The sequence below is a fragment of the Palaemon carinicauda genome, chromosome 29, assembly GCF_036898095.1.
Source record: "Palaemon carinicauda isolate YSFRI2023 chromosome 29, ASM3689809v2, whole genome shotgun sequence".
NCBI classification, from domain to species: domain Eukaryota; kingdom Metazoa; phylum Arthropoda; class Malacostraca; order Decapoda; family Palaemonidae; genus Palaemon; species Palaemon carinicauda.
Window position 1 is genome coordinate 66,418,261 of NC_090753.1, and position 25,461 is coordinate 66,443,721.

Below are 25,461 nucleotides of genomic sequence, written 5' to 3' on the forward strand. Positions count from 1 at the left end.
CAAAATACAAAGTCCTTTAATAGGCAGATGTTTCTGCATGATATGAATAACTGTCATAAAAATAATTTAACAAGGGATTGAATGACTAGTGGAGGGAGTGGATGAGATGCCCTGCCCACTCACCGCACCATCCAGATAAGCCACACATTTTTTTCGGCCGCGAGTATGTACGTATGTACCGCTTGCTTCCAAAGCAAATGTTTTCATTTTCTTTTTTTTCTGGAAGTGAATGCCTTTGGGTGTTCGTGATAGATGTGAATAAGTAAGACATGGACTATAGGGCCAAGTTTTACTAGATCAATTACGGTTTTGATAAACTTGCAGTAAGTACGAATGCTTGTGGTCAATAGTAGCTATCACTATAGACCATTTCTTTTAGCGATGCATATTTGCACCGACTCACAGCGGTGCCCTTTTAGCTCGGAAAAGTTTCCTGATCGCTGATTGGTTAGAATTATCTTGTCCAACCAATCAGCGATCCGGAAACTTTTCCGAGCTAAAAGGGCACCGCCGCGAGTCGGTGCAAATACTGTATGCATCGCTAAAAGAAATGGAGTATAGTCATTTCTGTCTCCTCTAATTGGACATTTTCATTCCTCTAATTATATGTTTGACTCTATGAAACCAAAATCTCACAGAGATTGCTTGGTAATCAATTACTGTATTGTATCATTTCATGTATTTTTGAACTACTCTAGTTTTTATTTTATTGATAAGACTTTATACTGTAGTTACATTTCAATTTGATTTATTGATTACATATTTGTTTCTTAAGTATATACAGTAGTAAGATATTGTAAAACACTGATTAATTAATAGTAACTCAAAATTGAGATTTTTAGTTCAACACTCCGTGAGTATATATACAGGTGGCTGGTACCCGTAGCCATCCCCTACCCACTCTTTGGGTAGGGTTGAAACCTCGCACCAAAAAGTCTAATTGGCTACCTTCCAGCTTTGCCGAAAGAATATCCATTTATAAATAACTCGAGGTTTGTATTTGGGAAAAATACAAATTAATCTACGAATTTGTCAATTTTAGTCATAATGAATAATTACTTACAGTATACTAATCTTTGATTAGATTCAGGTATTTGTCTTAGAGCAATACTTAGTATAGATGCAAGCTGCTTTTGATTTGAAGTCCTCAATATTATTAGTCATAATTGAATTGCATATGACTAATTTTGTTCATATTTCAGATCTCGATGAACATTGAAGTATGTGGAGAATGGCTAGGGATAAAGGACATGGCATTGAAATCAATATGCACAAGAGACAGAGCCGTTACAAACCACATACATATGATGGAAGATGATGACATTCATGCCCCAAGATTTATCAACTACACGAATTGCCTGTAATCTTATCAGAGATGTATAGAAGAAGAATCTTCCATCCTGGCTACGCTAATGTATTCATCGAGAGCAGTTATGGGGTGGATTTCAAACGATAACTAAATCCTGCTTCCCAAGCTCCTTCATTTCCTCGCTTAACTCCACAGGCGGGGAGATGTGTAAGGAAGGATGCAAGATCGCCGTTAAATCCTGATTTTCCACCACCGATTTCATTATGGATTAAATCCTTGACTGAATGTCTTTAAGACATTAACAAAGGTAAAAATTCTTTGAATACTTATGAATACTTGTGACTCGTTATGTAAAGGATTAATTTCTTGGTCAAGTTTCTTAAAAAGTAAATGTAATTGGTAACTTCTATTAGGTCTGATACTTTGAATGGTATCGTGTTAGTTAGCCTGTGTAGGAAATCTGTTTGTTCCTGCACATAATACGAACCATCATTCTCTTAGTAGGAGCATGACCTCGGTAATGTTGGAACGACCCTTGATATTTAACGAGTTAGTCATAATTACGGTCAGTCATCGAGGAATAGCACTTTTGACTTTGGCCGCAAGCAGTACGGACGTACTGTTGCTACTTCTCAAATATATGGCTATTACTTCTTTCTTTTCAATATTAATCTTACCCGATGATCATGTAGCTGTCAACTCTGTTGCCCGACAGAAATCTACGGTCGGGATACGCCAGCGATCGCTATACAGGTGGGGGTGTACACAACAGCGCCATCTGTGAGCAGGTACTCAAGTACTTCTTGTCAACAAGAACTCAATTTTTCCTCTGTCGTGCCACCGGCTAGACCTACTTGGATACGCTGTTGATTCTGGAGTTATTGTTCACGATTTGGTGATGTATTTGCTCTAGAGTTTAGCCTTCGCTATTCAGGAAGCTTTATCATTAGCTTAGCAAGCTTTTGGAATTAATTTGATTTAATTATGGTGACGAAGAGAGTATGAACTCTCTTTCACTTTTAAATGGCCGACCCTTCCCTTAGACGGAAGTGTTGGTGTCGAAGAGAGTATAGACTCTCTTTCTTTATTTTGCTTAACAAAGTTATAGATTTATTTTATATCTCTCCGCCTTTTATAGGCCTCTTCGATTAACTTCCTTTTATTATAAACTTATAAAAATTAATTTTTATGTTTGTTTATATGCGACCTTTCCTAATAGTAGGCGGTCATTACTTGGAACCGAAGTTAATTAACATTGAGCCCGTCATATCGTTTTTCCTGTTAAGATTTTATGCTATTTTAATTTTAATGTTTTGAAAGAATTTCTTTGATAGTCTCGTACTGTTTTCAAAGTTGAACTAACGTTTTGTTTTGTCTCCGCAGTTGTTGACGTTCAGAACGTTCAACTTGCGCTCTATCGTTACGATAGAGAGAGAGTATTCACGGTTTCACGTTGCAGTAAGAGTAAACCGATTCTAGCGTTTTGTTCATTCTTTCTTAGCTTAAATGGTTTTAATTCTAATAAAGGAACTTTTTATTTGGGAAACCTTTCAGTTTTTTTCCTTTAACAAATAATATGTTTTAACGATATATATAATTGGGCTCATCTCTCAGGTTCTAAGTCAAGAGAGAGAGAGAGAGAGAGATAGAGACGGAGGGAGAGAGAGGAGGATAAACGTTTCGTTCAAGCGGGTAACGTTGTTATCGTTTTTGCTCTTCTCCCTAGTCTCTTTAGGGGAAGAAGGTAAAACGTTTCTAGAGTTTTATTCTTGTTCCCAGGCTTTATGCGGTGAGAGATTTTAAACGTAGTTTATTTGATCTAGTGTTTAGTCTCTTTTCCAGCCACTGAATTCTTTATCTTTCATTATGTTTTTCTGTTACATTGTAATACTGTTTTCGCAATTACTAACTTTTAATGAAGGATAGGATTGCGTGTTTCAGGTACAAACCACTTAAAGTTTCGAGTTCAGTGAAATAAGTGCAAACAGAAAATCAAAAGTGATAAAGTGATAAGCGCAAAGTGTTACAGTGTTGCGTTCGAGGGTTCGTCTGTTCGTGCCAGTTGTTCGCTTAGTCTGGGACCTCTTACAAGCTCCCAAGCCCAGGGGCGAAGTAATGTCGAAGGACTTATGGGTTCATCAGGCCTTGATCGACGAACAGACGTTTCCCTCCGTGGTTTCGGGTGTATCTACACACGTTGCCGACGTGATCACCCCACCCACACAAAGACGAGAGAGCCCATTTATTCCTCGTCTGCGGAAGAGGTTTCTCGCAGAAACCATGGACCAAATCTTGCAGCTTTTAAGTGCAAGTCGGTCCCTTCCGCGCAAGTCCAACGGCCTAGGTGTAGCCACTGGGTCAGTTCGGACTTGCTGCAGTACGACAACTGCACACCTCCCAGAGAGGCAAGGTGGTACCGCAACAGGCAGTAACTCCGTCTGTTGCCGCACCAGCTGTTTTAGACCCTCAGTCACAACGGACAGTAACTCCGTTTGTTGTTGTCTTTCATAGACCCTAGTGGTCCATGCTGCAGACTATACAGTCTCAGCTTGCTCCTTCATACAGGAGTATCATGCTGGAAGGTTGACAATGCAGCCTGTTAACCTACAACCCGCCGAGGTTGTGCGCTCAGCAGATACTGCGGCTGCCTGCTCCCACCCTCCACCTGTGAGAGCTCCACCTCCGATGCGCAGTCCACCCTGCCAGACGCATGTTCTTGCTGCGCCTCCTGCTTTCATGCGTGAGCTGCCGCATCGGGAGTTGCCGGGTTCCAGCACTATGCGGCAACCTCCTCAACCCATGAGGCAGGAGCCTCATGCTTTGCGGCATCCTCCTCAACCCATGAGGCAGGAGCCTCATGCTATGCGGCAACCTCCTCAACCCATGAGGCAGGAGCCTCATGCTATGCGGCATCCTCCTCAACCCATGAGGCAGGAGCCTCATGCTATGCGGCATCCTCCTCAACCCATGAGGCAGGAGCCTCATGCTATGCGGCAACCTCCTCAACCCATGAGGCAGGAGCCTCATGCTATGCGGCATCCTCCTCAACCCATGAGGCAGGAGCCTCATGCTATGCGGCATCCTCCTCAACCCATGAGGCAGGAGCCTCATGCTATGCGGCATCCTCCTCAACCCATGAGGCAGGAGCCTCATGCTATGCGGCATCCTCCTCAACCCATGCGGCATGAGCCTCATCCCATGCAGCATGAGCCTCATCCCATGCAGCATGAGCCTCATACCATGCAGCATGAGCCTCATCCCATGCAGCATGAGCCTCATCCCATGCAGCATAAGCCGCATGCCATGCAACATGCTCTGCATACCTTACAGCATGCTCTACTTACAGCATGCTCTGCATACCTTACAACATGCTCTGCATTCCTTACAGCATGCTCTGCATACCTTACAGCATGCTCTGCATACCTTACAGCATGCTCTGCATACCTTACCGCATGCTCCTCAATCACACATCTTTGGTTGTTGCCAACTCACAAGACTGTCAAGCAGTTTCATAACGTTGCCTTCTGGTCTGCTGCTTTTGCACCAGTGAAACCCTCACTGAGAGAACTTAGCTTTTCTCGGATATGGTTCCTGTAGATGAGAAAGTGCTATTCTCCCTCCTTCTGATATTCCCTTGAGGACTCTGTCATTTGGAGAGGAGCCTTAAGCTGCTTAGCCTCCTATGGACTTTTATTTAAGCATAACATGCTTCCAGGGAGGGTAATGGTTCCGCTTCAGTCGCTAACGCCATCTGTTGCCACACCTGCTCCCATAGACCTTGAGCTTTGTTGCAAGACATGCAGTCCAAGCTTAGTCCTTGTTATAGGATTTTTGTTTACGGAGTCAGTGTGTCACTGGGAAGACGTTCAACAACCAGCAGAGGTGACTTGTTGCGACGCAGTGCGGCAACCTCAGCAACCCGATAAGGAGTTGTCTGTACTACCCAGACAGTCTAGACAGTTTCGGGTTGTCGCTGTACTTCCTCGCTTCCCCATGGTTGACAGTTCTCAGACTGTGCAGCAGTACCATGATCTTGTGTCCGGCTCCGTCAGACGACTGGCTTTTAAGAGCTCCCATAAGTCGTCGCTGTCTGGAGAATCTCAGATGGACTATGGATCTGACCAAGGAACTGGGCCTCCTGGTCAATTTAGAGGAGTCCCAGCTCGTCCCATCCCAGACCATTGTCTACCTGGGTATGGAGCTTCAGAGTCGAGCTTTTCGGGCTTTTCCGTCGGCCCCAAGGATCTACCAAGCCCTAGAATGCATCCAGAGCATGCTGAGAAGGAACCTATGCTCAGTCAGGTAGTGGATGAGTCTAACAGGGACACTTTCATCGCTGGCCCTGTTCATCGAGTTAGGGAGACTCCACCTCCGCCCCCTTCAGTATCATCTAGCTGCTCACTGGATAAAGGACATGACGCTAGAGACAGTCTCAGTTCCTGTTTCCGAAGAGATGAGGTCTACTCTAACGTGGTGAAAGAACAGCTTTCTTCTCAAGGAAGGTCTACCTTTGGCTGTTCAGAAACCCGACCGCCGTCTCTTCTCGGACGCATCAGACACGGGCTGGGGTGCGACTTTGGACGGACAGGAATGCTCGGGAACATGGAATCAGGAGCAAAGGACACTTCACATCAATTGCAAGGAGCTGTTGGCGGTTCATCTGGCCTTGATAAACTTCAAGTCCCTCCAGCTTAACAAGGTGGTGGAGGTGGACTCCGACAACACCACAGCCTTGGCTTACATCTCCAAGCAGGGAGGGACTCATTCGAGGAAGTTGTTCTAGATCGCAAGGGATCTCCTCATCTGGTCAAAAGATCGCAAGCTCACGCTGGTAACGAGGTTCATTCAGGGCGACATGAATGTCATGGCAGATCGCCTCAGCCGGAAGGGTCAGGTCATCCCCACAGAGTGGACCCTTCACAAGAATGTTTGCAGCAGACTTTGGGCCCTGTGGGGTCAGCCAACCATAGATCTGTTCGCTACCTCGATAACCTAGAGGCTCCCGTTGTATTGTTCTCCGATTCCAGACCCAGCAGCAGTTCACGTGGATGCTTTTCTGCTGGATTGGTCCCATCTCGACCTGTATGCATTCCCTCCGTTCAAGATTGTCAACAGGGTACTTCAGAAGTTCGCCTCTCGCAAAGGGACACGGCTGACGTTGGTTGCTCCCCTCTGGCCCGCGAGAGAATGGTTCATAGAGGTACTGCAATGGCTGGTCGACATTCCCAGGACTCTTCCTCTAGGAGTGGACCTTCTACGTCAACCTCACGTAAAGAAGGTACACCCAAACCTCCACGCTCTTCGTCTGACTGCCTTCAGACTATCGAAAGACTCTCAAGAGCTAGAGGCTTTTCGAAGGAGGCAGCCAGAGCGATTGCCAGAGCAAGGAGGACATCCACTATCAGAGTCTATCAGTCTAAATGGGAAGTCTTCCGAAGCTGGTACAAGGCCAATGCAGTTTCCTCAACCAGTACCACTGTACCCCAGATTGCTGACTTCCTGTTACATCTAAGGAACGTAAGATCCCTTTCAGCTCCTACGATCAAGGGTTACAGAAGTATGTTGGCAGCGGTTTTCCGCCACAGAGGCTTGGATCTTTCCACCAACAAAGATCTACAGGACCTCCTTAGGTCTTTTGAGACCTCAAAGGAACGTCGGTTGTCCACTCCAGGCTGGAATCTAGACGTGGTCCTAAGGTTCCTTATGTCATCAAGATTTGAACCTCTCCAATCAGCCTCTTTTAAGGACCTCACATTAAAAACTCTTTTCCTCGTGTGCTTGGCAACAGCTAAAAGAGTAAGTGAGATCCACGCCTTCAGCAGGAACATAGTTTTCACATCTGAAACGGCTACATGTTCCTTGCAGCTCGGGTTTTTGCTAAAACGAGCTTCCTTCACGTCCTTGGCCTAAGTCGTTCGAGATCCCAAGTCTGTCCAACTTGGTGGGGAACGAACTGGAGAGAGTACTTTGCCCAGTTAGAGCTCTTAGGTACTATCTAAAAAGGTCATAACCTTTACGAGGACAATCAGAAGCCTTATGGTGTGCTATCAAGAAGCCTTCTCTTCCAATGTCTAAGAACTCAGTTTCTTACTAAATCAGGCTTCTGATTAGGGAAGCACATTCTCATCTGAAGGAAGAAGACCTTGCTTTGCTGAAGGTAAGGACACATGAAGTGAGAGCTGTGGCTACTTCAGTGGCCCTCTAACAGAACCGTTCTCTGCAGTGTTATGGATGCAACCTATTGGAGAAGCAAGTCAGTGTTCGCATCATTCTATCTCAAAGATGTCCAGTCTCTTTACGAGAACTGCTACACCCTGGGACCATTCGTAGCAACGAATGCAGTAGTAGGCGGGGGCTCAGCCCCTACATTCCCATAATCCCATAACCTTTTTAACCTTTCTCTTGAATACTTTTTATGGGTTGTACGGTCGGCTAAGAAGCCTTCCACATCCTTGTTGATTTGGCGGGTGGTCAATTCTTTCTTGAGAAGCGCCGAGGTTAAAGGTTGTGATGAGGTCCTTTAGTATGGGTTGCAGCCCTTTATACTTCAGCACCTAAGAGTCGTTCAGCATCCTAAGAGGACCGCTACGCTCAGTAAGGAAGACGTACTTAATAAAGGCAGAGTAATGGTTCAAGTCGTCTTCCTTACCAGGTACTTATTTATTTTATGTTATTTTTGAATAACTAATAAAATGAAATACGGGATACTTAGCTTCTTTGTTAACATGTATGCTGGTCTCCACCCACCACCCTGGGTGTGAATCAGCTACATGATCATCGGGTAAGATTAATATTGAAAAATGTTATTTTCATTAGTAAAATAAATTTTTGAATATACTTACCCGATGATCATTAATTTAAGGACCCACCCTTCCTCCCCATAGAGAACCAGTGGACCGAGGAGAAAATTGAGTTCTTGTTGACAAGAAGTACTTGAGTACCTGCTCACAGATGGCGCTGTTGTGTACACCCCCACCTGTATAGCGATCGCTGGCGTATCCCGACCGTAGATTTCTGTCGGGCAACAGAGTTGACAGCTACATGATCATCGGGTAAGTATATTCAAAAATTTATTTTACTAATGAAAATAACATTTTTTATGAATAGAACTTACCTGGCAGTTATATATACATAGCTAATTATCTCTATTTCGGCAGAATTTTTCTAAACTAGGCAACCGCCTTGTGGTGGTTGGGTGGTAACACCCGTTAAAGGGTGGTAGGAGGAATCATTCCCGTTTTCTGTTCTTCAGTTCATCTCTGCCGGCCGGATCGACAACACGTTGGTCCGTCATTAAGAGTTTTTCTTCGCTTTCCCTGCTCGGTGTACCAGTCTGCTTTTTTGGTGAAGTACTCTGATTTGGGGTTTTGGCGATCGTTGTATTTTGTTTTCTCTTAGCTTTTTTGCTGTTTTTCATTATGAGTGAAAAGAGTCATTACCGTATCTGTGCCAATGAGGAATGTAATGTGAGACTACCGAAAATGGCGGTAGACCCTCACACCGTTTGTTCTAATTGTAGGGGTTTGGTTTGTGCCCTTGATAATAGGTGCGGGGAATGTAAGGTTTTGGATGAGAAAGATTGGTTGATTATGAAGCGCTATGTGCGTAACCTAGAGCTCGATAGAGTTAGGAGAGCTTCTAGGTCTAAGTCTAAGTCTGTTAGTGGTAAGGAAGACGAACTTAGCGTAGATTTATCTATTGATCCTATTATTGATTCCTCTTTGGAAGTTGATCCTTCCCTTGAGGTAGTAACTCCTGCACCTCCTACAGGTTCCGTATCTACGGATGCCCCTCGGTACGCTAGCCTGGCGGCCGAGTTGAAGGCCATTAAAGAACAACTGGAGGCCTTTAAAGGTAAGGAAAGTGAAAGTGCTTGTGTTAGTGCAGTGGAGGTGGCGACTGACCGAATCTGTCATACCCCTAGGCCTAGACCTCTACCAAGCTCCCAGGACCAAGGGAGAAGGTACGTCAATGACCGAAATGGGGTGAGAGGTACGTACCCTCGGTCAGCCGTCGCCTCAGACAGTCCTGTTGTCGATTCCCAGGCTGCTCTTGACCGTCATGGGAAAGACGTGTCGGATGTGTTGTTTTCTTCTCCGAATTCGTCCAGACGTAAATGGAAGTTTGAAGCTTCAAGACCTACTAAGAGGAGATGGAACCGCGACGAACGGTCTCGTTCTTTCTCTCCTGGTTCTAGCAGTTATGAACCTTGTCCGTCGGAGGATGATTTTGACTCCGTGCCTGTGAAAAGGGCGAAGCCTACTGCCGAAGATCCTCCCCCTTCTACGAGTGTTATTCGTCAGCCCCCCCCCCCCCCCCTTCGGGGCCGCAAGACCCAGCTGATGTTGCTAAATCCTTTATGTCTGTCATGCAGGAACAACTTTTGACTTTAGTGCAAGCCTTTAGCCGCCCTCACGCCCAGTCTGACAGACGTAAAGACGACTCGTTACCGATTATAAGAGAGAACGGAGTTCTTCTTTAAAGAAAACTTCTCCCTCTCTACGCCAGGATGAGGAATGTGTGCTTTCGCCAGGCGATACTTCTTCGCGATACCAGGGCGATACGTTTTCTCGTTCTCGATACCGGGACGATACCTTATCGAACGATGCTGCTTCTCGTTCTCGATGCCAAGACGATACCTCCTCCCGTTCACGTTACCAGCACGATACCTCCTCTCGTTCGCTTCGCCACGACGATACCTCCTCTCGTTCGCTTCGCCACGACGATACCTCCTCTCGTTCACGACGCCACGACGATACCGACCCTAGTTCTCGACGCCACGACGATACCGCCTCTCGTTCACGACGCCACGACGATACCGCCTCTCGCTCTCGACATCAGAACGACTCTGCCTCTCGTTCTCGGTCCCAGGGCGATACCACCCTGCCTCTTCGGGACGATACTGCCTCTCGTCCCAAGGATTCTTCTAGCGCGGGCCTCCAGGATGCAACCCGTCTTTTGCAGGATGATGCCTTTGATTTGCCCTTGTCGGGTTCTAAGGATCCTTCTTCTCTTTCGAAGGATATTGCAGATGTGGATCAGGACCTCGAGGATGTTTCTGATGACGATGATAATCCTGCCGACGCTGTGGGAGATTACAAAGTTCTCTCTCGCTCCCTTCTTGAACTTTTTGGAGAGGAATTCCAACCTGCTGCCCCTCAATCTCCTCAGTCCCAATTTAACAGAAAGAAGGCCAAGAAACAGTCGGCCTTCATCAAGATGAAGCTGTCTATCTCCGCAAAGAAGGCTCTCACGAAGATTGATGACTGGATGATGGAGCGGAGACAAACAGTTAAGACTTCCTTCTCGTTTCCACCAGCTCGTCTTGCTTCAAGAGCGGGTATGTGGTATGCAACTGGAGAACCTTTGGGTCTGGGAGTGCCTTCCTCCTCCAAGGGTGACTTCTCTGGTTTAGTGGACTCTGCTAGAAGGCATGCTCTCAACTCAGCCAAGGTCATGTGGTCGATGTCGGAGCTGGATCATCTCGTCAAAGGTATTTTTAGAGCCTTTGAGGTTTTTAGTTTCCTAGACTGGTTGCTTGGGACTCTCGCAAGGAAAACTGACCAGATGGAAGGATCTAGGGACCTTACCAGTATTATGTCCTGTATGGATAAGGCCCTCAGAGATGGGGCGAATGAGTTGGCGGCTCTGTTCTCAGCTGGGGTCCTAAAGAAGAGAGCTCTGCTTTGCTCTTTTGCTTCTAGGTCTGTTACCACTGCACAAAAGTCTGAGCTTCTTTACGCCCCCCTCTCTCAACATCTTTTTCCCGAGTCCCTGGTTAATGACATTACGCTTTCTCTGGCCCAAAAAGCCACCCAAGACCTTTTATCTCGTTCTGCTCGTAAGCCCTTGGCATCCCCTCCTTCTTCTTTGAAACGGGAGGAAAGGAGATTCCAGCAGCCCTTTCGGGGCAGGACTACTTCAAGACCAGATTTTAGAGGGAGAAGGCATGAGTCAGGACCAAGATCTACCAGGGGTTCTTTCAGACCTCGCTCCAGAAAATGAAGTTCGTCTCCTCCAGACAGTAGGCGCAAGACTGTCAGGTTTTTGGCAGTCTTGGAAGAGGAGAGGGGCGGACACCTGGTCCCTCTCAGTCATCAAGGAAGGATACAAGATCCCCTTTCTGAAAAAACCTCCTCTCGCAGATGCTCCGCTGGCCTTAGTAGCCCGGTACTCAGATTCGGGGAAACAGAAGGCCCTAGTAGACCTTGTCGACCAAATGCTAGACAAGGGGGCGATAGAACCGGTTCGGGATCTATCCTCCCCAGGCTTTTACAATCGCCTGTTTCTGGTCCCCAAGAACTCGGGCGGATGGAGACCCGTCCTAGATGTCAGCGCTCTCAACGTTTTTGTGGAGAAGACAAAGTTCTCCATGGAGACGACTCAGTCGGTGCTGGCGTCAGTACGTCCAGGGGACTGGATGGTGTCCCTCGACTTGCAGGACGCATATTTCCATGTCCCCATCCATCCGATTTCGAGGAAGTACCAGAGATTTGTAATGCAGGGCAAGTGCTTCCAATTCAGAGCTCTTTGCTTCGGTCTCAGCACGGCTCCTCAAGTCTTCACCAGGGTAATGGCGAATGTGTCAGGTTGGCTGCATCAGGAGGGGATAAGGATATCCTTCTATCTGGACGATTGGCTGATTCGTTCACGATCGAGGGAGAAATATCTGGAGGATTTACGGAAGACTTTTATGATGGCTCAAGATCTAGGCCTGGTCATCAACAGGGAGAAGTCTCAGATCAAACCGGATCAGACTATTCTCTATTTGGGGATAGTTCTGAATTCAGAAGTGTCTCGTAAAAGTCAGAACTTTCCTGGACAAGAAGAGATGCACAGCGAAGGAGTGGATGAGTTTGCTGGGGACTCTATCCTCCCTCGAACAGTTTGTCTCTCTGGGGAGACTCCACCTAAGGCCTCTTCAGCACTTTCTTTCGAAGACGTGGAACAGAAAGATGCAGGAAGACTCCTTTTCCTTCCCCATTCCAATAGGAGTCAAGACTCTTCTGAAGTGGTGGCTGGACCCAACCTTGTTAGGGGAAGGGATCTCCTTACACAAGAAGAACCCAGACCTAGTGTTGTTTTCAGATGCATCAGAGTCAGGCTGGGGGGCAACACTAGGAAGCAAGGAGGTCTCAGGCTATTGGGAAGGAATTCAGCTGGGATGGCACATCAACAACGAGGAGCTGATGGCCATTTTTCTGGGGCTAAAGGCCTTCAAGGACTTGGTGTCTGGGAAGATTGTGGAGGTCAACTCAGACAACACCACAGCTCTTGCTTACATCAGGAAGCAAGGAGGGACTCACTCTCTGTCTCTGTTCGAGACAGCAAGAGAGCTCCTTCTTTGGGCGAAGGAGAACAGGATAAACCTGCTGACGAGGTTTGTTCAGGGACAGAAGAATGTGAGGGCGGACATGCTCAGCAGGAAAGGGCAGGTCCTTCCCACAGAATGGACCCTCAACCAACAAGTCTGTCAGAGTCTCTGGAGGCTGTGGGGGAGACCCCTCATCGATCTTTTCGCCTCCAACTTATCCAAGAGGATCCCCATCTATTGCTCCCTAGTTCCGGACAGGGAGGCAATAGCAGTAGACGCCTTTTTGATGGATTGGACGGGGATGGACACTTATGCTTTTCCCTCGTTCAAGATCATCAATCTGGTAGTCAGGAAATTCGCCCTCCTCGATTCGGGACGGATGATCCTGATAGCTCCGTTCTGGCCGATGAGGGAATGGTTCACGGAGGTGGTGGACTTGTTGATGGACTTTCCAAGAAGCCTCCCTGCAAGTCCAAATCTCCTCAGACAACCCCACTTCGAGAGATATCATCAAAACCCCCTCGCTCTCAATCTGACTGCCTTCAGACTATCGAGAAGCTCGTCAGATCGAGAGGCTTTTCAGCGCAAGCTGCGAAAGCTATCGCCAGAGCGAGGAGGGTCTCTTCGCAGAGGGTCTACCAGTCCAAGTGGGAGACTTTTAGGGCTTGGTGTAGGAAGCACAAGATTTCCTTATCCACTACCTCTGTGAGCCAGATTGCGGATTTCTTGTTGTACCTCAGGCAGGACGCTAAGCTAGCTGTGTCCACTATCAAGGGGTACAAAAGTATGCTCTCTTCCGTCTGTCGGCATAGAGGCTTGGACTTGTCTCGCGATAAGGACTTACATGACCTCTTGAAGTCTTTTGAGATGACCAAGCAGACCCAGTTAAAGCCCCCTTCTTGGAACCTTGATGTGGTTCTTAAATTTCTGTGCACCAAGAGATTTGAGCCCATCTCACAGGCTCCCCTTAGGGAGGTTACCAAGAAGACCCTCTTTCTTTTGGCCTTAGCAACAGCTAAAAGAGTTAGTGAAGTCCATGCAATTGAAAAACAGGTAGGCTTCAATCTGAATGGGGCAGTTTGCGCCTTGAGATTAGACTTTCTCGCTAAGAACGAGAACCCTTCTAAGCCCTGGCCGAGGACCTTTGAGGTTCCTAACTTGACCAACCTAGTGGGTCAAGAGCAAGAGAGGCTGCTCTGTCCAGTACGAGCCCTCAAGACCTACTTGTCTCGCACGAAAAGTTTGAGAGGCTCTTCTAGCTCCCTGTGGTGTTCTGTGAAAGATCCTCAAAAGCCCCTTTCCATGAACGCTTTGTCCTTTTTCCTGAGGGAAGTGATAAGAGAAGCGCATCTCTTGTGTGAGGAGGAACACTTCGGACGTTTAAAAGTGCAAGCTCACGAAGTGAGGGCCATTGCGACCTTGCTTGCTTACCGCAAGAACATGTCGCTCCGTCAAATTATGGATGCGACATTCTGGAGGAGCAACTCTGTGTTCGCCTCTCATTACCTCAGAGAGGTGAGGGTGGATTATGAGAAATGTTATACCTTGGGACCATACGTAGCTACGGCTTCTGTATTAGGCAAAGGAGTTACTACCTCCCCTCAACCTTAGTTTTGTTTACTTGTGCATAGGTTGGTGTATTTTTTATTGGTTGTCTGAGGACTTCGACTTGTGTACAATCACCTCAGTCTAGTTAGATAATTTTTATCTACTTTGCAAATGTTAGGTGGTTGGTTTGGTAAAGTTGCGGTTTTTTATTTTGGGCAATAGGTACTGTAGTCCTGAAGTCTAGTCAGATTGTTGGTCTCACCCCGTTGACAGACTCGATTGAGTGTTTTCAGCACTGCAGGTCACATCCTGGCTGACACTCCTAAGGGAAAGCGACTCAAGAGGCAGGAACCTTTGAAGTCAGCTACCTTAGCAGGTAAGGAATCAAGGTGTTTATTTATCCTACAGCTTTTTTGGTTGTTTCCCCAACGATGTTTACTGTCTATCACCCTCCTCCAAGTGTGTTAATCAGCTATGTATATATAACTGCCAGGTAAGTTCTATTCATAAAAATGGAGTTTTTATGATAAAACAAAGTTTTGTGAATACTTACCTGGCAGTTATATATACATTCGAAGGCCCACCCACCTCCCCTCAGGAGACAGGTCGGGTATAGATGAACTGAAGAACAGAAAACGCGAATGATTCCTCCTACTACCCTTTAACGGGTGTTACCACCCAACCACCACAAGGCGGTTGCCTAGTTTAGAAAAATTCTGCCGAAATAGAGATAATTAGCTATGTATATATAACTGCCAGGTAAGTATTCACAAAACTTTGTTTTATCATAAAAACTCCATTTTCAATATTAAACTTACCCGATGATCATATAGCTGTCAGCTCTGCTGCCCGACAGAAAAACCTACGGGCGGAATACACCAGCGATCGCTATACAGGTGGGGGTGTACATCAACAGCGCCATCTGTCGAGTAGGTACTCAAGTACTCTATGTCAACACAGAACCAATTTTCTCTCTGTCGTGTCACCGGCAAGACCTACTGAATACGCTCTTGTTTTCTGGATTGATTTTCACGTTATTTGGTGAAGTATTCATTTCTGGTTATTAGCTATCGCTGTGCAGAAGTTATCTTCAATACTTCCTTGCATTCTTTTTTGGATTTGGATTATTTGTTGACGACTTGGATAGATTTTGAATTCCCCCTTTGACTAATTCAAGATGTCTGACCCTTCTCAAGTCCCCAAGTACAGGAAATGTAGCGCTAGGGACTGTTCAAGGCGTCTTCCGAAGGCCTCTATCGATCCGCACACCGTTTGTTCCAATTGTAGGGGTAAAGCCTGTCAATTGGAATATCGATGTGAGGAATGCGCTGGGCTTTCGGAATTCGGGTTTCAAGAATTCCTGAAATATGCACGTTGGCTAGAGAAGGATAGGATCAGGAGGAGTTCGTCTCGCTCAATTGATTTTTCCCCTCCCCATGCCCCTCAACCTATTCCTTCCCCTGTAGTGGTTGCACCCGACCCCCCTGCTAGCTCTCATCAACCTTCAATGGCAGATATGATGCGTGCCATTCAGACTCTAGGTGAGAGAGTCGAGTCATTGGCGAATGACCGCAATCAACTCATGGCTGACGTCAGAGAGTTGAAAGGTAAAAGTGCAGTGGGAAGTGAAGTGAGTGTCAGTGCAGTGAAAAGTGTCAGTGTTACGCATGAGGGTGCGTCTGTTCGTGCCTGTCGTCCTCCCAGTCCGGGACCTCTTGCAAGCTCCCAAGCCCAGGGGAGAAGCAATGTCGTACGACCAAAGGGTTCGACAGGCTTTAATCAGCGTACAGACGTACCCTCCGTGGTTTCGGACGTATCTTACCTAGATCGTCCCACCCACAAGAAGACGAGTGAGCCCATTCATTCCTCGTCTGCGGAAGAGGTTTCTCGACAGAAACGATGGACCAAGGTCTCACGGCCTCTTAAACGTAAGGTCCCTTCCGAGCTAGTCCAACGGCCCAGGTGTAGCCACTGGGTCAGTTCGGACTCGCTGCAGTCCTCCGATGACTGCACACCTCCTAAGAGAGGCAAAGTGGTACCGCAACAGGCAGTAACTCCGTCTGTTGCCGCACCCGCTGTTTTAGACCCTCAGTCACAACGGACAGTAACTCCGTCTGTTGCCGCTTTTGTAGACCCTAAGTGGTCTTTACTGCAGTCTATGCAGACTCAGTTAGCTGCGGTTATGCAGGAGTTTCGTGCGGAGAAGGTTGACGCTGCACCCGTTAGCCTACAACCTGCCACGGTTGTGCGCCCAGCAGACGCTGAGGCTGCCTACTCCCACACTCCAGCTGTGAGAGATCCTTCACCCATGCGCAGTCGACCCTGCCAGATGCATGCTGACGCTCACAGACGCACGGAACCCTCCGTTGCTGTGCGTGAGCTACCACAACAGGAGGGTGGAGTTAGGCTGCCGTGTTTTGACGCGGTGCGTCAGCCTCCGCAACCCACGGTGGTCTCCGCTATCCTTCCACAGTCGGGAGTAGACTCTTTGCGCACCCACTCAGCTTTGGTTGTTGCCAGTTCTCAGACTGACCAACAGTGGCATGATGTTGGGTCCAGTGCAGCCACGCATGCACCCGTGCTGCCGGACTCAGCCGTCCAGCCCACTCCGTTGCCTCTTCCTCCTCAACATTCAGATGATGGTATCTCTGATGATGACGAAGCTGCACATCTTGACGACCAACACTCTGACATCGAAGAACCCAAGACCACGCCTCCCTCCTTAGACTTTAGGAAAGTGCTTGCGCTGTTTAAGGATTTATATCCGGATCAGTTTGTGTCTGCAGCACCACGCTCGCCTCCCTCTGAGTTCGCTTTAGGCATGCAGTCAGCAGCTCCTGCCTTTACGAAGCTCGTACTCGCTCGCTCGTCCAAGAGAGCTTTAAGGGTACTGGGAGAGTGGTTGCAGTCCAAGAAGCAACTTGGGAAGACATCCTTCATGTTTCCCCCGGTCAAGCTTGCTTCCAGATCTAGCGTCTGGTATGCCACGGGAGAAGTTCTCGGCTTGGGAGTTCCTGCCTCTGCCCAGGGCGACTTCTCAAGTCTGGTAGACTCTCCCCGCAGGCTGGCTATGAGACGCTCCAAGATTTGCTGGACTCCTTCGGATATGGACCATCTTATGAAGGGAGTTTTCCGCGCATTTGAAGTCTTCAACTTCCTCGACTGGTGTTTGGGAGCGTTGAGCAGGAAGACCTCCCCTTCTGATAAGGAAACTTCCATGCTCATCATGTCCTGCATGGACAAAGCCATTCGGGATGGGTCTAGTGAGCTTGCGGCTTCTTTCGTGTCTGGGGTCCTCAAGAAGCGAGATCACCTTTGCTCCTTCTTGTCAGCTGGAGTCACCCCATGTCAAAAGTCGGAGCTTATGTTTGCTCCACTCTCGAAGTGTCTCTTCCCTGAAGAGTTGATCAAGGAGATTGCTGCCTCCTTGATCCAGAAAGATACCCATGACCTGGTGGCGTCATCCGCACGCAAAGTCACCCCTTTGCCCTCTGTACCTAGACCCAGGATGGACACTCCAGCGTCAAGGTTCATTCCGCCCTTTCGTGGCAGAGCCTCCAGCAGAGGAGGTGCTCGTGCCGGAAGTCAACGTGGGAGCAAGAAGAAGGGTTCCAAGTCCTCTAGAGGCAGAGTCTGACTGCCACCTTCTTCAGACAGCAGTGGGAGCCAGGCTCAAGAACTACTGGGAGGCCTGGGAGAACAGGGGCGCAGACGTACAGTCTGTGAAGTTACTCAGGGAGGGGTACAAGATTCCATTCTTGCGCAAGCCCCCTCTAGCAACGACTCCCATCAACCTCTCTCCCAGGTACAGAGAGGAGGACAAGAGGCTAGCTTTACAGCAAGAGGTGTCTCTCTTACTTCAAAAGGGAGCGGTAGTCATAGTCCGGGACCATCAATCCCCGGGCTTCTACAACCGCCTCTTCTTAGTGCCGAAGAAGACAGGAGGGTGGAGACCGGTGCTAGACGTCAGTTCTCTGAATGTCTTTGTCACAAAGCAGACGTTCACCATGGAGACGACAAAGTCGGTTCTAGCATCGGTCAGGAAGGAAGACTGGATGGTCTCGTTAGACCTAAAGGACGCTTACTTTCACGTCCCCATCCACCCAGATTCCCAACCTTTTCTAAGGTTCGTTTTCGGGAAGGTTGTATACCAGTTCCAAGCCCTGTGCTTTGGCCTAAGCACGGCACCTCTAGTTTTTACCAAACTGATGAGGAATATTGCCAAATTCCTGCATTTAGCAAACATCAGAGCCTCCCTCTATTTGGACGACTGGCTTTTAAGAGCTGCGTCAAGTCGTCGCTGTCTGGAGAATCTACAATGGACTCTAGATCTGACCAAGGAATTGGGTCTCCTGGTCAATATAGAAAAGTCCCAACTCGTCCCATCCCAATCTATAGTATACCTAGGAATGGAAATTCAGAGTCAAGCCTTTCGGGCTTTTCCGTCGGCCCCCAGAATCAGTCAAGCCCAAGAATGCATCCAGTCCATGCTGAAGAAGGACCGATGTTCAGTCAGACAGTGGATGAGTCTAATAGGGACGCTTTCATCACTGGACCAGTTCATCGCGTTAGGGAGACTCCACCTTCGCCCCCTTCAATTTCACTTAACTGCTCACTGGAGAAAGGACAAGACGCTAGAAGCGGTCTCGGTTCCTATTTCCGAGAAGATGAAGTCGTCACTGACTTGGTGGAAGAACAACATTCTCCTCAGGGAGGGTCTGCCACTGGCTGTTCAGACCCCCGACCACCTTCTCTTCTCGGACGCATCGGACACGGGCTGGGGTGCGACGTTGGACGGTCGGGAATGCTCGGGCACGTGGAATGCAGTTCAAAGCGAGTTGCACATCAACTGCAAGGAGCTACTGGCAGTTCATCTGGCCTTGAGAAGCTTCAAGTCCCTCCTTCTAGGCAAGGTGGTGGAGGTGAACTCCGACAACACCACAGCCCTGGCGTACATCTCCAAGCAAGGAGGGACTCATTCGATGAAGTTGTACAAGATCGCAAGGGACCTCTTCACCTGGTCAAGAGATCGAAACATATCCCTAGTAACGAGGTTCATTCAAGGCGACATGAATGTCATGGCAGACCGCCTCAGCCGGAAGGGTCAAATCATCCCAACAGAGTGGACCCTTCACAAGAATGTATGCAACAAACTATGGGCATTGTGGGGCCAACCCACCATAGATCTGTTCGCAACCTCGATGACCAAGAGGCTCCCAAATTATTGTTCACCGATTCCGGACCCAGCAGCAGTTCACATAGATGCCTTTCTTCTGGATTGGTCCCATCTAGACCTTTATGCGTTCCCCCCCCCGTTCAAGATTGTCAACAGAGTACTGCAGAAGTTTGCCTCTCACGAAGGGACAAGGTTGACGTTGGTTGCTCCCCTCTGGCCCGCGAGAGAATGGTTCACCGAGGTACTGCAATGGCTAGTAGACGTTCCCAGAACACTTCCTCTAAGAGTGGACCTTCTGCGTCAGCCGCATGTAAAGAAGGTACACCCAAGCCTCCACACTCTTCGTCTGACTGCCTTCAGACTATCGAAAGACTCTCGAGAGCTAGAGGCTTTTCGAAGGAGGCAGCCAGAGCGATTGCTAGAGCTAGGAGGACATCCACTCTCAAAGTCTACCAGTCGAAGTGGGAAGTCTTCCGAAGTTGGTGCAAGTCCAAATCAGTATCCTCAACCAGTACCTCTGTAACTCAGATAGCTGACTTCCTTTTATACCTAGGGAAGGAAAGATCCCTTTCAGCTCCCACGATCAAGGGTTACAGAAGCATGTTGGCAGCAGTCTTCCGTCACAGAGGCTTAGATCTTTCCAACAACAAAGATCTACAGGACCTCCTTAAGTCTTTTGAGACCTCGAAGGAGCGTCGGTTGGCCACACCAGGTTGGAACTTAGACGTGGTACTAAGATTCCTTATGTCAGCAAGGTTCGAGCCACTTCAATCAGCCTCTTTTAAAGATCTCACTTTGAAAACTCTTTTCCTCGTCTGCTTAGCAACAGCTAAAAGAGTCAGTGAGATACACGCCTTCAGCAGGAACATTGGATTTACATCTGAAACGGCTACATGTTCCTTACAGCTTGGTTTTTTAGCCAAAAACGAACTTCCTTCTCGTCCTTGGCCCAAATCGTTCGATATTCCAAGCCTTGCTAATTTGGTTGGAAATGAACAAGAAAGAGTACTATGCCCGGTAAGAGCTCTTAAGTACTATTTGAAACGGACTAAGCCATTACGTGGACAATCAGAAGCTTTATGGTGCGCCATTAAGAAACCTTCTTTACCAATGTCGAAGAATGCAGTTTCTTATTATATCAGACTTTTAATTCGAGAAGCTCATTCCCATCTGAATGAGGAGGACCATGCTTTGCTGAAGGTAAGGACACATGAAGTTAGAGCTGTCGCAACTTCAGTGGCCTTCAAACAAAACAGATCTCTGCAGAGTGTAATGGATGCAACCTATTGGAGAAGCAAGTCAGTGTTCGCATCATTTTACCTTAAAGATGTCCAGTCTCTTTACGAGAACTGCTACACCCTGGGACCATTCGTAGCAGCGAGTGCAGTAGTGGGTGAGGGCTCAGCCACTACATTCCCATAATCCCATAACCTTTTTTAATCTTTCTCTTAAAATGCTTTTTATTGTTGTTTTTTGGGTTGTCCGGAAGGCTAAGAAGCCTTTCGCATCCTGGTTGATTTGGCGGGTGGTCAAATTCTTTCTTGAGAAGCGCCTAGATTAGAGGTTTTGATGAGGTCCTTTAGTATGGGTTGCAGCCCTTCATACTTCAGCTCCTAGGAGTCGCTCAGCATCCTGTGAGGATCGCGAGGCTCAGTAAGGAAGACGTACTTAAAAAGGCAGAGTAATTGTTCAAGTCGACTTCCTTACCAGGTACTTATTAATTTTATGTTTGTTATTTTGAATAACTGCTAAAATGAAATACGGAATACTTAGCTCTTAATGTTAACATATATGCTGGTCTCTACCCACCCCCCTGGGTGTGAATCAGCTATATGATCATGGGGTAAGTTTAATATTGAAAAATGTTATTTTCATTAGTAAAATAAATTTTTGAATATACTTACCCGATGATCATAAATTAAAGGACCCACCCTTCCTCCCCAATAGAGACCCAGTGGACCGAGGAGAAAATTGGTTCTGTGTTGACATAGAGTACTTGAGTACCTACTCGACAGATGGCGCTGTTGATGTACACCCCCACCTGTATAGCGATCGCTGGCGTATTCCGCCCGTAGGTTTTTCTGTCGGGCAGCAGAGCTGACAGCTATATGATCATCGGGTAAGTATATTCAAAAATTTATTTTACTAATGAAAATAACATTTTTTCTCAATTCATAATACTGTAAATGACTAAGTACAAGGATATGTGGTTAGCTTGAGACTATCTGGTAAATTATTTGGCAGGCTTATAGTAAACCTGCGATTGGTCTTCATCTTTTTCCCTTTTTACAAGGACGTAAAGGCCTCCTCTCCTGTTGTTGTATGGCGATGACCTGAACCCAAATAAGTTGACTTTCCATGGGCATCAATGGTGCTCCTTCATTGGGACAAGATTCTGAGGCTACCTCTTTTGGGGGGCTACCCCAACTCACGCTATACCTATAGAGGTGCTGGAGTACTTTTGTTGGTCTTTAAGGCCTTCTTGCTTGAGGGTACACCCGGCCACACTATATCTTATTTCTCTTCCTCTTATTTTTTTTTTTTTTTTTTGTAGTTTTTATAGTTTATGTATGACAGATTTATTTTAATGTCATTTTGTTCCGTAACCGAAATACAAACCACGCTATTTACATTGGGTTTACCTTTTAGCGCAGCTGAAATGACGAGCCAATAGTTTTAACGAGGGTTAATTACCCCCGCGCTTGTTAGCGGGGCGTAGGGGAAGGGTAGCTTGCTACCCCTCCCCCCCCACACACCGGTGACTTGCTTCACTTCACTTTTGGCTCGGCGGTGATCAGACGTGTCTGCTCATCGTCCTCGTGACAGCCTTTAATTTTTCTGCTTTTTCTTTCTACAGCATGTGTGTTGGTTGGAAGTTGACCTTCATTATTTTTATTTTACAATGCGTACATGCCCTGGAGTTGCCGGTCGTCCTTGTGGGACCTTTATGTCGGACGTAGCTACGGACCCGCACACCCTTTGCCCTCAATGTCGGGGCCGACGGTGTGACCAGGAGAACATGTGCAGGGAGTGGTCTGCCTCCCAGTGGGAGAGGTTTGGCTGCCGGCGTAAGAAGAAGTCCAGGAGAGACCGTTCTCCTTCGGGGTTAGCCTTGAAGGAGGAAGGTTTTCGGGATTCTTCTTCCGCCGCCCAAACCTCCTGCGAAGCTCCCCCTCGTCCGGTTCCTAAGGAGAGTCGGCCGAGTGGTAGCGCAGGGCCTAGTTCTGTTTCCTGACCTTGGGTGGGGGGAGAGGGCGTCGCCTCCTATAGCGAGGCGGTTCCCCCTCCTCCTCCGGGGGAGGTTATTGATAATGCCTTAACTAATGATGATCTTTTGCAGATTTGGTCTTCCCTGGAGCTTAAGGGCTTGCCCTCCAGGGTAGCCTTTATTGACCTGGTCTCGTTGGGGGCCGCTGTTAAGCAGTCGCCGGCGGTAGCAGAGGTAGACCCTCTGTCTATTGTCGACGTCGTGGTGACAAAGGCCTCCAACGTGGCTGGGCAATCCTCCGCAGGTGCTGTTGCGGATGATGGTGCTGAGGGCTCTCCTCCCCCTTCCGTACATCCTTCGAAGGGGGAAGTGAGTCCTTCGGTCTCTGCTGCTGCTCAGCTTCCTTCTGAGGGAATTGCTTTGACTGAGACTCCCCTTCGGAGGACCGATGGTCCCGACGATCTTCCCCGAGGCCGCCTCCGCCGTAAGGCTCACCGTCCGCTACGTTGCAAGGGCCTTCCTTCCTCTTACAAGGGGGTTAAGAGGCGCCTTTTTGGATCTTCTTCCTCCGAAGGGGACTCTCCTCGTCAGCCTCAACCTACAGCTCCGTCTTCCTTGGACCTCTCTGCAGACCGTTCACCAACTCCTGCCAGATCTTCACCTTCTGGAGAACTCGTCACCCGACGGGCAACGGTTACTTCGGGGCAAAGGGATTCTTCCCTTCCACGAGCAGTGCTAGCGCACAGGCGCTCTCCTGCTCGCCAGCGCTCTCCTGCTCGCCAGCGCTCTTCTGATCGTCGGCGCTCTCCTGCTCGTCGGCGCTCTCCTGCTCGTCGGCGCTCACCTGCTCGTCTGCGCTCACCTGCTCGTCGGCGCTCTCCTGATGTTTGCCCTGCTCGTCAGCTCTCTTCTGAGCATCAGCGCTCATTTGAGGATCATCGCCCTGCGGTCTCTGACCATCCTACAGTTCCTGCTGAGCTCCCTGCTCACCATCAGTCTTCTGATCCTGTGGCTACGCAACATCGTTCTGCGCGTGTGTCAAAAGCACATGTTCGCCAACGTGCCAGTGATCTTCCTGTTCCTGCTCGTGAACGCGCCGCGCCACCTGTCCTTTCACAGGACACGCGTCGACCTCCTGCTCGCCAGCGATCTCCTGCTCGCCAGCGATCTCCTGCTCGCCAGCGATCTCCTGCTCGCCAGCGATCTCCTGCTCGCCAGCGATCACCTACGCGCCAGCGATCACCTACGCGCCAACGATCACTTGCTCGCCAGCGCGCACAGCTGGTTTATCGCCTATTCACCAGCGTTCTCCCACGTGTCAACGATCGCCTACGCGCCAGCGTTCACCTGCTCGTCAGCGCGCACAGGCGATTTTAGTCTCGCCTATTCACCAGCGTTCTACGCGTCAGCGATCACCTGTTTCTCGGCGATCTCCGGACCGCCCGCGTGTGTTAAAGCCTGCGGGCCAACGTTCTCCAACGCTTCTGAAGGGACATGGTTCGCCAGCTACTAGCTCGCCATCGCGCGATCGCTCACCTGCGCATGCTGCTCGCTATCGCTCGCCAACGCGTCGCCATACCACAACGTGTCATCGCCTACCTGCGCGTCAGCGCTCACCAGCTCATCATCAATCGCCTGTTGATCCACATCGCCAGCGGTCTTCCTCACCCACGCCGCAGCGCGTTTCCTCGCCATCGCGCCAACGCTTGCGTTCGCCACCTCGGACACGCGCTCATACACCTGCCCACCCTCGCGCCCACTCGCCCGCGCGACCGGTCGCCTGCCCGATCATCCACCTGCACGCTTGCGCGATCGCTCGCCCGCTCTCCCGCGTGACCATCGTTCGCGGCGAATTCCGCAGCCAGTGGTAGCAGCAGGAACGCGTGTTCCTAGACAACGCTCGGGATCACCTCCACCCAAACACAGGTTGGTAGTGCAGGACAAGGATACTACTGAGGAGAGGTTAGTACATCATTCTTCCCCACCTTCTTTTCAGGCAGGTACTGTGGTGTCCACTCCAAAGGATCGCCTGATCCCTTTCCCTTTAGCGAGGATTTCGGACTCTGTGTCCTTGGAGCAACAGACTTGGTTTGATCCTCTGGCGCGGGCGTTAGTAAGGGTTATGAAACCAGCACTCGCCGACCAGGGTAACAAACCAACGGCTGTCTCTCCTACGCTGAAGAGAAAGAAAGGAGTGGACTTCGTGGTGACTTCCCCCTGGGCGAAGTTGGTTCCCAAGAGGTCGGTCGCGAAGGCCCCTTCTCCTGCCCGAGTGCTTTCTCCTTCTCCCGTGGACGAGGCCTTTCCGTCCTCAGGTGAGTCCAGTGGGGCGGTAGTCTTCCCCTCGACACCAAGAGGAGAGACTTCGCTTCATGCAGGAGAATCATCTCGTGAGGAAGGGGCCCCTCGAACCTCTTTGTTGGGATCCTGTATCCCTCCCAGGAGGGAATCCAAGGACTCAAAGACCATCCCTAAATCCTCTGCAAGGATTCGCCAGGAACCCACGACTACCCGGGGGAATGTCCACGTTTCACCCCAGGAAGAGATCCCTGGGGCAGGAGACTTAGCTGCCAGCCCGCAGGGAGGAGAACAGCAGGAATCCGAACATGCCTTCTGGCAGGTCCTAAGCCTGATAAGGCAACTTAACGGGCTTATGGATCCAGTCATCGCCCCCCATGAAGGCAAAGACACGATTTTGGATGAAGTGTTTGACGTTCGGAAGGCCCCTAAGACCAGTGTGGCTCTGCCCTGGTCTCGGGGTCTGAAGAGTGCCAGAGCTAGGGCCAACGCTCAGCTCGCACTTCTTGCCTCCTCCAGTCGTTCCACTGCCGGGAACAAGCTCATCCCTCCTCCTCGTCTTCAGCAGAGGAGGTATTTCGAGATCCTGGGTGAGCCCAACCTCGCTC

At 48.8% G+C, this 25,461-nt stretch overlaps 1 long non-coding RNA gene across 1 annotated transcript in view; it reads left to right on the plus strand.

The window, feature by feature from the left end:
* The window catches only part of LOC137622807 (uncharacterized), an 86,374-nt gene that overhangs the window by 10,599 nt on the left and 50,314 nt on the right, over positions 1–25,461 (plus strand). The window contains exon 2 of the long non-coding RNA XR_011040480.1: positions 1,203–1,616. This is a non-coding gene — a long non-coding RNA (uncharacterized lncRNA). The remainder of the gene's footprint in view (positions 1–1,202; positions 1,617–25,461) is intronic.